The sequence below is a fragment of the Sinocyclocheilus rhinocerous genome, unplaced genomic scaffold (genome assembly GCF_001515625.1).
Source record: "Sinocyclocheilus rhinocerous isolate Xijiao unplaced genomic scaffold, SAMN03320098_v1.1 scaffold1616, whole genome shotgun sequence".
Taxonomy (NCBI): Eukaryota; Metazoa; Chordata; class Actinopteri; order Cypriniformes; family Cyprinidae; genus Sinocyclocheilus; species Sinocyclocheilus rhinocerous.
The window spans coordinates 1,985-14,423 of NW_015645077.1; the positions used below are offsets into that span (position 1 = coordinate 1,985).

At 39.9% G+C, this 12,439-nt stretch overlaps 1 long non-coding RNA gene across 1 annotated transcript in view; it reads right to left on the minus strand.

Moving 5' to 3' along the window:
* Positions 1-5,654: 5,654 nt before the first annotated feature.
* Positions 5,655-12,439, minus strand: part of LOC107705631 (uncharacterized) — a 12,571-nt gene continuing 5,786 nt past the window's right edge. Inside the window, exon 3 of the long non-coding RNA XR_001636081.1 lies at positions 5,655-5,935. This is a non-coding gene — a long non-coding RNA (uncharacterized LOC107705631). The remainder of the gene's footprint in view (positions 5,936-12,439) is intronic.

Sequence of the window (12,439 nt, forward strand, 5' to 3'; positions counted from 1 at the left end):
TTTTCGGCAAAAAAAACATTCTGTCGGCCCCTTAAGTGCGTCGGCCCACCGGGAAAATGCCCGGTATGCCCGATTACCAATCCAGCCCTGCTCAGCAGCTTTGTGAATTGGTTTTAAGAGAAAACTCTTAGCTAAAAACTTTTACTGCTATTTAGGAGAACTCTTAGTGGTAAGATAAAATGTTTTGTGAATACGGGCCCTGATCTCACCATCATCCAGTCCATCTGGAATGGCATGAAGAAACAGAAAACAACTGACAGACTAAATCCATAAGAACTGCGACAATGTCTCCAAGATGCTTCAAGAAACCACAGGTTGTTTGGGAGGGATTCAAAAGAAATCCAAAAAACATACTCTAGCATATTCATTTGCCAGACACTACTGGAACTTTAAAAAGGACTGGGTTCTATGGTCAGATGAAACAAAAAATTGAGCTTTTTGGTAGCAAACACTCAAGATTAGAGAAAACAGAAAACATTTAGCCTATTTTATAATGAGTTTTACTTCAATGAAAGGTTAGGATTTTGTGTATGTTTTCAATAAAAGATCAAAAGGATTAACAACAATTAATTATTTTCACAGGCTTCCACACACATAAACTTATGGTCTTGACTTCTAAATGTGTCTAGATTCAAACCTTCACGTTGTTTGGTTCACTATTAATATTTACACACTTAAGATGTATGTTGTGCAGTTGGCTCATTGCTTGTCAAATAAAAGGTAATGTCTTCTGCAGGGTCAGAAATTAACTTTTTCATTAAGGGGCACTTTTTGCCCCCTGAAATTGTTTTCCAGGGGCTTTTTTTTTTTTTTACATTTGTGAGGGCAATTTTTATCAATTTTAAAATGTTATCAGTTGTATCTGTGTTGTCTTTAACCTCCGAAACCTCAAATGTGCCTATATAAATACTAGGCCAAGTTACATTAACAGAGGATAACTGAAGGCTTAAATACACTGGAGGAAGGTAATCAATGAAACCGGGAACGGGTGAGAACTAACGAGAAACCGTGACAGCTGATGAATGACTAGAGCTGAGGCAAAACAAGAGACAGTGAAAACTATGACTGACACTAAACAAGACAGAGAAACAGAACATGGCCGTGGCACACCCCTTCTTCTGGGCTGACGAGCCATTTCAGTTCTCCCTCCACTGATATGGGCCTGTATTCTTAAAGATTCTAAGAATCCTCTCAGAGAGCTCCTAATTTAGCCTCTTTTAAGGGTTAAGATGCTATCTGAATTACTTTTTTCTTTACTAGGATCTTTTCTTTCATTTTAAGAGGAAACATTTCTAAGAATTTTCTAGGAATTCCATGGCCCAGGGCCCGTAATTATGAAAAATCTTAGTGCTAAGATTTGCTCCTAGTAACAAAATTCTAAGAAAATTCTTAGAAATGTGGGTGTTTCCTCTTAAAATTAAAGAAAAATCCTAGTAAAGAAAAAAGTAATTCAGATAGTATCTTAACCCTTAAAAGAGGTCTTAAGGTCCAAAATTGTTAGGAGTACGGACGAGGACTTTTAAGAGGCTTAAGAGTTTCTTTAGCAGTGGAGAAAATGGACGAAACATGAAGAGGGAGAGGAAATGTGTTGCACACAATGCATGACAGCGAGTTAATAAGATGCTACACATTAGATCATGCAGGGATTATGTTTGTGACCGATCTTATTAGAGACGCGCTAACATCTCAGACACCGCGCAGAAATGCCATAGCGCCAGAAATGGAAGTAATCACTACATTAACTACATTAACATATTTGGCAACTGGAAAAATGCAACTATGCAGCAGTGATGATTTGGGTCTGTCACAACCTTCTATAAGCAAAGTGATCACACAAACAATTACAGCACTTTCAGAACCTTACTGTGTCGCTGTTCATTTCCTATAAAATGCGTTAAGTATGGCAGAATGGTAAATAAAAAATAAAGAATATACATATATAATGTGTGTGTGTGAGAGAAAGAGAGTACGGTAAAACAGGAAAAAATATGCCTGTAATTTCAAAGTGAAGGCTTATAATAGACCCTACTATCAAAGGTGCTCTTTTATTTCCTTCTTGGACAACCAACCAATCACAGTCTTCAAAAGACTGTGTCATAGCTAGCAACAGGGTCAGCCCCGCCTCCTCACTAAGATAAAAGTTTTTGTCTTTTCCTTGCTCAGAGTTGCTCTCAGATTGGTCCTGAATCACTTTTAAGCTAAGAAAGAAAGTTAGAAATTTTTAAGCTAAATTAGGAGCTCTCTGAGAGGATTCTTAGAATCTTTAAGAATACGGGCCCTGGAGTCCAGCAGCGTGACTGAAGGAGAAAAACACAGACTTGAGAATGACCTATCAATTGAATTATGTTATGATATTTGACATATGTGGGCTATAAAATACAATTTAAAGGAATTACATATATATAAGTATTTACATTAGTTATTTATATTTTTAGAGCTCAATGTTAAACTCCTAATATTAAGAAAAGCCTTGGTAATGAACTCAAAAATAGGTTATAATTATTTTCTTACACCCATTTAGTTAGCCTATAAAAATGCTGGCTTGTTTCAACCCAACTTTGGGTAAAATGGACTAACCCAACTTTTGGGTTAAAAATTTAATTAAAAAATTTAACCCAACAGTTGGGTTAGTCCATATTTGACCCAAAGTTGGGTTGAAACAAGCCAGCATTTTTATAGGCTAACTAAATGGGTTCATTTCACTTTGCCTCCTAAACTTTTCTTCTTTATTCAAACCCCTCTCACCTTCATTCGCCGGATAATTCTGCAGATCTGCACAAATCCCCAGGAAAAGCGAGGTGAGCGCGTAAATAATCCCGTTTTGATTTGTACATAATGAAACTTTAATATTAGAAAAGTAAGCATACAAATATATGAGTATATATTATATTTTCCTGGTTATAATTAAAAATTCCAAATAAAGCATAGTGTTATTGTGGAAAAATATAATACACAACATAATTTAAGTACTGTGTCCATTATTAAGGTCAAAGAGATGTTTGACAGTCCTCCAAACAACCAACTGTCCCAACAGGGTCTGGCTGCAGCAGGCGCTTGCACTCTCAGGCTTGCACTCTCAGACACTTGCACTTCCGCTAGCGACGTCACTTGCAGTCTTTATTATTTTGTTCTATTTATTTATTCTTTTACACAGCCAGGTGGTGTGATGGTGATGGTCCCTTTCTGGTGAGTTCATGCCTATATTTAATGTTCCTGTTCTGAATGCCTTTATTTTCATACGAGATGCAAGAGGCATGTCACACTTACATGAGGTTTGTATTTTTAATGCGTCTCATTCTGTTTGACACTGAATTATTTTATATGTACTGTATGTATTTATGTATGTATATTTTTATTAAATGAAACATTTTATTTGTGTTGCTGAAACATAATCTCCAACTGTCCTTCATATAATGAGGTGGATGGGGATAACGAGAACAAGACAAAATTGACCCAATTCAACCAATTTAGTGAGATGGAGGTGGTTACTCTTGAACCAGTACCAACAGAATGACATCAACAGCCTTCAACAAAAGAAATGTAAGTACAACTTTAAGTAATATGTCTTAATAGGTACATTGGTAATTATAATAATTCAAGTTGAATTCACTGCATGCTGGCTTTGTCATTCCTTCTTTTCCAGAAATCGTCAGACCAGACTCTGATAAAGACACGTCAGAAATCTACAAGAATAGGACACATGTAAGTCAGTTTCATGAACTTATTTGTAATTTGTTCACCCTTGCTTCACTTATATACATTTAAAGTATGTATAGTACTTTATAAGTAATAAAATATAAAATAAAAATTATAATAAAAAATAAATGTTTACAAAATGATCTTAGTTCCCCTTCAGGAACTCGAGCTGCATTGAGATTCGCTTTGGGAACGCCCTTGCGTGACCGCGTTCTGAAGCACGTGTAAAATCAGTCAATGGAGCAGCGAGACATCACGAGCGGCGTGACGTGAGTGCCAGGAAGTATAAAAGCGCATCTGGCAGAGCGCAAGTTAGCTTCTGCTCTTCAGTAGCGCTCTGTGTATGTGTCAGTCTATTTACTGTTGTCTGTCAGTCCACAAGCATTCAAAAGAATATGTCAAAGTCTAAACTAATATCTATGGTGAGCAAACAGCATTACAGATGTTGTGTGCCTCCCTGCCCACACTATCTGGCAGCGGGGGATACACACGATCTGTGTGTTGTTTGTTTAGGATCGGCCAGGAGTATGGCGGCCTCCAAGGCTTTCAACTTGGGTGTGATCGTGCGGCATTTTTGTGCTGCGGGGCTGGTCCTCTCCCCACACTTTTGTCTGCGCTTCTAACCTAGACCTGGCATCTACCCCAGGTTCCCAAGTTCTCTCTTCGTGATGTGCTCATCTGATACACACACAGGCAGGGAATTGGTAGTATGGCGCAGTGGGTATTCTCGTTCCCAAAGCGAATCTCGACGCAGGAAAGTGTCCAGATTTTAATAAGAGATTGAATAGTGTCAGGATAGCAGCTCTCAGTTTGGGGCTGCTGTGTTTCAGCATTTCATTAGATATTCCATCCAAGCCACTTGATTTCTTATTTTTCAGGGATTTCATCTTCTCTGTCAGTTCAGATAATTCTATGGGCTTGTCTAAATGATTTAGCTGGTCTTTTCTAGTGTGTTCCAGGTTATTTAGTTGGGCGGTTAGATGTTTTTGGGCGAGGGTAGTTTCATTTAGTGAATAGAGTTTTCTGAAATGATCAGTCCAGATGTTTGGGTCGTAGATGGGAAGGTGTTTGGCCTCTTTGGATTTGTCTAAATTGTTCCATAATTCCCAAAAAGAATTTTGGTCGATTGCTTCTTCAATTTTGTTTATTTTTATTTTGATGTGATCAGTTTTCTTCTGTATTAATAGTGACTTGTATAGTTTAAGGGTTTGTTGATATGTGGCTCGTATTTGTTGGTTTGCCGGGTCTCTGTGTTTTTTATTTGATAATGATCGTAATTCTTTTCTTAGTTTTTGGCATTCTTGGCATTCTTTAGCATCTTTAGCTGTTTCTTTTTTACATCTGCAATTTTTTATTTTTCTGAGGGCTTTTCTGGCTTTTCTGACAAAGATTTTAGTTAACTGTTCAGTTGCTGAATTGGTACTTCTCTTCTCTTCACTAAACGTGGTCAAGAGAAAGGAGTCTATCATGTTCTCAGCTTGGGTGCTGTGGAGCGCAGCTTCATACTGGGCAGGACTGTCTTTACTCCATATGAATTTGGGGGGGAACGGATATGATTTAACTTTCTGTTCTGAAGAGGGCAGATGATTCCCTGACCTGTTGAGACTGAGGATTATGTGACTGTGGTCTGATAATGGCAGCTGTGGCATGACTGTGAAATAATTGATCTTACTTTGGTCTATATCTGTGATGGCGTAATCTACTGTGCTGCTGCCTAGATATGAGCAGTATGTAAATCGACCCAGAGAGTCACCCTTTACTCTGCCATTAACTATGTAAAGACCCAGGCTTTTGCAGAGCTGCAGGACTTGTTTTCCATGTCTGTTAATTGTGTTGTCATAATTCTGGCGTGTTTTGGCCAAACGTTTTTGTTGATGATTAAGTGAACTGTTTATATATTTGTCTCCATCTGAGCCATCTCAGATGGAGACATCTCCATCTCCATCTCCTTCCCCGTTCTGGCATTCAGATCCCCCATTAATAGAACTGAACCTATAGACTGGAAGTAATTGATCTCTGATTGTAGGGTTGAGAAGATGTCTTCGTTATAATAAGGCGACTCATATGGGGGGATATATGTGGCACACAGGTACAGGTCCTCATCTAAACACAAAATCTCTTTTTTAAGTTTTATCCAAATATGTGTTTTTCCCTTTTTCACAGGCTTAATATACTGCCACAGATGGTCTTTGAGCCAAACTATGATTCCTCCAGAATCTCTTCCGTTTTTAACATTAGGCTGTTTGATTGAGGGTATACGTAGCTCTCTGTAGTTTGATGGGGTGTAGGTTTTAGAGTCTAAACGACTCCATGTCTCAAGTAAAATAATTATATCTGAACTATATACAGTGTTAATAAAATCAGGATTAGTACTTTTCTCTCCAAAAGCTGAAGAGAACATCCCTTGAATATTATAACATGTTATTTTAAACGATGACATTGGGAAGTATTGTATTTACCAGAATAATGTATGAATTCATGACCAAATCATGTTTTAAAATATAAATTCATCAAAATAGTTATATTTGGAAAATTTGGGGGGGTTTTTTGACAGCTTTTATTGGCAGATACAGTATAGAAAGGCATAGAAAACTATGGGGGAAATGGGAGGAAAGAGGAAACCAGCAACCAGCAAAAATGGAAAATATTGGCATCGCATCAGACATACGTGAGTCAGGTTGGAGGCTTTTAGGAGCTCCTGAGGAGAGCGAGAACCAAAGTAGAACAGATTGGGTGGTCTGAGACCCAGGATCCTGGAGTAGACTTTGTTCCGCACCTGTGGGAGAACCCAAACAAATATAAAAACACACACCTCAAATGCCACTGATGCTTGTGGCCATATTTTCCACTGTAGCTTCTCCTGCAGTGCGACAGTTATTATGTGTCCAGCTCACCCCCTTCCTGAAGTTGATGAAGTAGTGTGCCTGGTCGATGAAGAACAGCTCTAGTGCTGATCTCCGCAGGTTGTAGCGCCTCAGGTGGACTTCCCTTAGCTGTGACAATGACCTCTTGAAATCAAAACCAATTCCTGCAAAGATGGGCAGTCCACAGCATTCACATTATAATCATGAATCATTTCTTATCCTATACACTACCAGTCAAAAATCTGGAATAATTACGATTTTGTTAATGTTTTTGAAAGAAGTCACTTATGCTCACCAAGATGGAATGGGATATTGATGGAAATATTGTAAAATATTATTACAATTTAAAAGAAAGTTTTCTATTTTACTATATTTCAAAATGTAATTTATGTTATGGCAAAACGTCTCTGGGTTACGTATGTAACCATGGTTCCCCGAGGGAACGAGACGCTGCGTCTCTTTGCCATACTCCCTGCATCCCTGCAGGCGCTACTTCATCGAAGCTAACTTGCGCTCTGCCGGATGCGCTTTTATACTTCCTGGCGCTCACGTCACCCCGCTCGTGACGTCTCGCTGCTCCATTGGACTGATTTTACACGTGCTTCAGAATGCGGTCACACAGGGGCGTTCCCAAAGCGAATCTCGACGCAGCGTCTCGTTCCCTCGGGGAACAATGGTTACATACGTAACCTAGAGACGTTTTTTATGGCTAACTTTTTTTCCTTTTTTTTTTTTTCTTTTAGGCACCTTACCAATGCAGAATATGTGTAGATTTTTTCTTCTTGTGAAATATTCCTTTCCTTATGTAGGGGATCTACAAATTCTATTACGTGGAGACTTTTATTTTGACTTTCGACACGGGCGCCGCCATGTGGGGAAAGGCGAGTAGCAACTGAGCTCGTTGAGGCTGTGGATCTGAGCAGTGGCGAGCTGAAGAACGTCTTTGGGTAATTTTATGACGCTAATGGGTTGCGTTTAGACCCGCGACCTGCATTACAGTCGCACAGTGTTGTATCTGAGTCTCCGGTTGTTTGATGACCGTTATTGAACGTGTCGGGATAGTTTTTCTGCCGTGTTAGCACGTGAAGCGGAAGAAGTGGGCCTGATCGCGCCTAACAGTTATGCGGCAGTGTGGCAAAATTGCGTTTGTTTTGCTGATTTTACGCTTCAGAATGCGGTCACACAGGGGCGTTCCCAAAGCGAATCTCGACGCAGCGTCTCGTTCCCTCGGGGAACAATGGTTACATACGTAACCTAGAGACGTTTTTTATGGCTAACTTTTTTTCCTTTTTTTTTTTTTCTTTTAGGCACCTTACCAATGCAGAATATGTGTAGATTTTTTCTTCTTGTGAAATATTCCTTTCCTTATGTAGGGGATCTACAAATTCTATTACGTGGAGACTTTTATTTTGACTTTCGACACGGGCGCCGCCATGTGGGGAAAGGCGAGTAGCAACTGAGCTCGTTGAGGCTGTGGATCTGAGCAGTGGCGAGCTGAAGAACGTCTTTGGGTAATTTTATGACGCTAATGGGTTGCGTTTAGACCCGCGACCTGCATTACAGTCGCACAGTGTTGTATCTGAGTCTCCGGTTGTTTGATGACCGTTATTGAACGTGTCGGGATAGTTTTTCTGCCGTGTTAGCACGTGAAGCGGAAGAAGTGGGCCTGATCGCGCCTAACAGTTATGCGGCAGTGTGGCAAAACTGCGTTTGTTTTGTTTCGCGTCCAGTTTGTTTTTGTTCAAATGAACTTAAATCACGCTGGATACAGTTGCTTAGTGTACTAGAAGAATTCGCTGAAGCGTCGAGAGGTGCTGTGTATTGTTCGTCTTCGCAATCTGATCTCCGTCAGCTGGGGATTGTGCCCTCGTTGGATCGTGTTGAAGCTGTCAGGATCACAGGGGAGGGTAACGATCGCTGAGAGTCAAAGAGTGAAGAAACATTACCCTGCCATCAATTGGACTTCATTCAGCATCTCATCCTCAACCAAAGAGTGGTGATATACATTATTTTCTTAATTTGATTCTGAATGCTGGTAAGCAAGTCATTGTTTTCTCTTCTGTGAGTGTTAAGAACTGAACTGTGAACAAGTGAATTTTCCTGCGAGGGGAATTCATATATTTTCTTTTTCTTGCACTTGGAGGGACTTTTTGACTCGTGAATTTGTGAATGGACTGTAAATAATCTCTTTCCATTTTTTTGTCCTATTCATGGAAGAAAACTTTTGAATTCTTGAACTGAATCAAAAAGAACTTTTGATTTTTTTTGTTGTTGTTTTTAAAACAAACAAACTGAATTGAACTCTGATGTGAATTTTTGTTGAAGAATCTTGAGTGAACAGATTGTTCATGTGAAACTCTTTCCCCTGTGGGTAAAACAAAAGGGACACTGATTGTCATGTGTTGTACAAGACTCAACTGAGACGGTTACAGAGTTGTTAATTTACTGTCTTTATTGTTTTCTACATTTTTATTTCTTTCTCTGTTGATTGCATTTAAATTTGATTCACTCCTCCTATAAAAAAAACAATCACAATTCCATTAGCTTAAATAAACGTCAATATATTTAAGTTGAACCTGTTTACACAAATTTTTGACTCACTTATATTAAGGAGTGGGGGCGTCTTACCTGTTCTGTTAGATCTGGGGAGGGCGGGTTTTGCAGTCAGTTACATTTATTTCCTGAGTTTCCTGCACACACGCACTTCAGGTGGCTGCCGTGTACTAAATAAATCCTGAAGCCCACCTCGCCACATCTTGAGCATTTCCACATTGCAACACGACAGGCACCACATACAAGAGACCCTTGTACAAAGACTAAAAGCATTGGGTGGGGGGACGCCATTGCACTCCCAAAGCTCTTTCCAGTGGCAAAGCATCACGATCAAAATCCAGATCCTTCACCTTTGTCTCCCTGTCTTTCTCCGGTATAGCAGCCAATACAGCACGGTTGTTACTCATCCATTTTGTCAAGTTAAATCCTCCGTTGGCACACATACTAGTGAGATCCTTGTACAACTGCATAGTGTCTGTTCGAAAGGAACAGAAACAAGGCAGTCATCAACGTAGAAGTTATTGAAAATAACATCCAGTGTCTTGGAGTCAAATAGATCCTTTTGATCTGCTGCACGTTTCCTTGAACTTGAACAACTTGGTGAGGATGTTGCACCGAATAAATGGACCACCATTCTGTATTCCTCTAGACTGTTGTTTATGTTACCTTCTGGCCACCACAGGAATCTCAAGACATCGCAGTCTTCTGGATGAACTCTGACTTGATGGAACATGGATTCGATGTCGGCCATCATGGCAACAGGTTTAAGTCTAAATCGTACAAGGACACTCACTAGTGAACTAGTTAAATCAGGACCTGGCAGGAGCATACTATTCAACGATGTACCCTGAAAAGAAGCTCCACAATCGAACACAACTTTTTTTTTGGGATGATATACACTGTGATGGGGTATATACCACAGACGTCCATCACATCTCTCAAGCTCAGCCACAGGTACTTTTTCTGTGTAACCCTTCTGGATAACATCCTCCATGAAGGTTGTATAATCTGCATGAACGGAAGAATTCGCTTTAAACCTTTTTTGAAGACTTAAAGCACGTTGTTCTGCAATTCTCCTATTCATTGGCATGACCACTCAGCATTTCTGAATGGCAGACCGATGTAATAATAACCATTGATCAGTTTTGCCGAATGAGACACGAAATCCATAAATTGATGGTCTTCTTTCGACATTGCCGCCTGTTCTTCATGTACAGTCTCGGGAAAATCAGCCTTAAACTGCTGCTTCCACAACTCCTCCAACTTCATTACAGCAATCCTATTCACAGTCACAGGAAGTCGGTCAGCATCATTATCATCACTATTTCCATTCCTGTTCACTCCTTTGAGTGGTCTGTTAATCGTCCACCCAGACATTGTTCTTATGGCATATGGGCCATTATCTTGGCTACGTACAATCTGCCAAGGCTCCAATGCTTCTGGAACATTAGCTCCAATCAAAAGCTCAATGTCAGCATTCATTTTTGGCAAGCATATGTGACTCAAATGAGGCCACCGTTCAAGATCTTTCTGAGAAGCAATGTTTGCTGTGGTCACAGGCATATGTAGGGGATCTACAAATTCTATTACGTGGAGACTTTTATTTTGAATTTCGACACGGGCGCCGCCATGTGGGGGAAGGCGAGTAGCACCTGAGCTCGTTGAGGCTGTGGATCTGAGCAGCGGCGAGCTGAAGAACGTCTTTGGGTAATTTTATGACGCTAATGGGTTGCGTTTAGACCCGCGACCTGCATTACAGTCGCAGTGTTGTATCTGAGTCTCCAGTTGTTTGATGACCGTTATTGAACGTGTCGGGATAGTTTTTCTGCCGTGTTAGCACGTGAAGCGGAAGAAGTGGGCCTGATCGCGCCTAACAGTTATGCGGCAGTGTGGCAAAATTGCGTTTGTTTTGTTTCGCGTCCAGTTTGTTTTTGTTCAAACGAACTTAAATCACGTGGGATACAGTTGCTTAGTGTACTAGAAGAATTCGCTGGCTTTCCCTTGCTAAAACTTTTATTGAACAGCAGGCTGCCGCTCAGAAGGCACCATCTACTGTTTACATCCCTAGGGATCATAAGCTTCCAGAGTTTACCGGATGCCGTTCCAAGCCTGGTGAGTTGAGTATAGAAGAATGGATAAGTTCAATGAAGGTGATGAAAATTCTTCTTCAAGGTGATGAAAATTCCTGAAGAAGACAGAATTGAGTTTGTTACGCAGTATTTAAAAGATGAGGCTAAGATGACAGTCAAGTTCATGCTCAATGGAAAGGAGAAGTCAGTGGATGAGATTTTTGATGCTTTGGATCAGACTTATGGGGACAAACTTCCCATTGGCAGCAGACTGAAAGAGTTTTATGACCACAAACAAATGCCTGGAGAAACCATCCGTTCTTACGCTTATGACTTGCAGGAGAAGTTGAGTATCATCCAGAGCCGAGAACCATCTAGAGTTCCGTTGGATCGTGTTGAAGCTGTCAGGATCACGGGGGAGGGTAACGGTCGCTGAGAGTCAAAGAGTGAAGAAACATTACCCTGCTATCCATTGGATTTCATTCAGCGTCTCATCCTCAACCAAAGAGGGGTGATATACATTATTTTCTTCATTGGATTCTGAATGCTGGTAAGCAAGTCATTGTTTTCTCTTCTGTGAGTGTTAAGAACTGAACTGTGTACAAGTGAATTTTCCTGCAAGGGGAATTCATATAATTTCTTTTTCTTGCACTTGGAGGGACTTTTTGACTCGTGAATTTGTGAATGGACTGGAAATAATCTCTTTCCATTTTTTTGTCCTATTCATGGAAGAAAACTTTTGAATTCTTGAACTGAATCAAAAAGAACTTTAGATTTTTTTGTTGTTGTTTTTAAAAACAAACTGAATTGAACTCGTGACGTGAATTTTTGTTGAAGAATCTGAGTGAACAGATTGTTCATGTGAAACTCTTTCCCCTGTGGGTAAAACAAAAGGGACACTGATTGTCATGTGTTGTACAAGACTAAACTGAAGACGGTTACAGAGTTGTTAATTTACTGTCTTTATTGTTTTCTACATTTTTATTTCTTTCTCTGTTGATTGCATTCAAATTTGATTCACTCCTATAAAAAAAACTAAGGAATCACAATTCCATTAGCTTAAATAAATGTCAATATATTTAAGTTGAACCTGTTTACACAAATTTTTGACTCACTTATACTAAGGAGTGGGGGCGTCTTACCTGTTCTGTTAGATCTGGGGAGGGCGGGTTTTGCAGTCAGTTACATTTATTTCCTGAGTTTCCTGCACACACGCACTTCAGGTGGCTGCCGTGTACTAAATAAATCCTGAAGCCC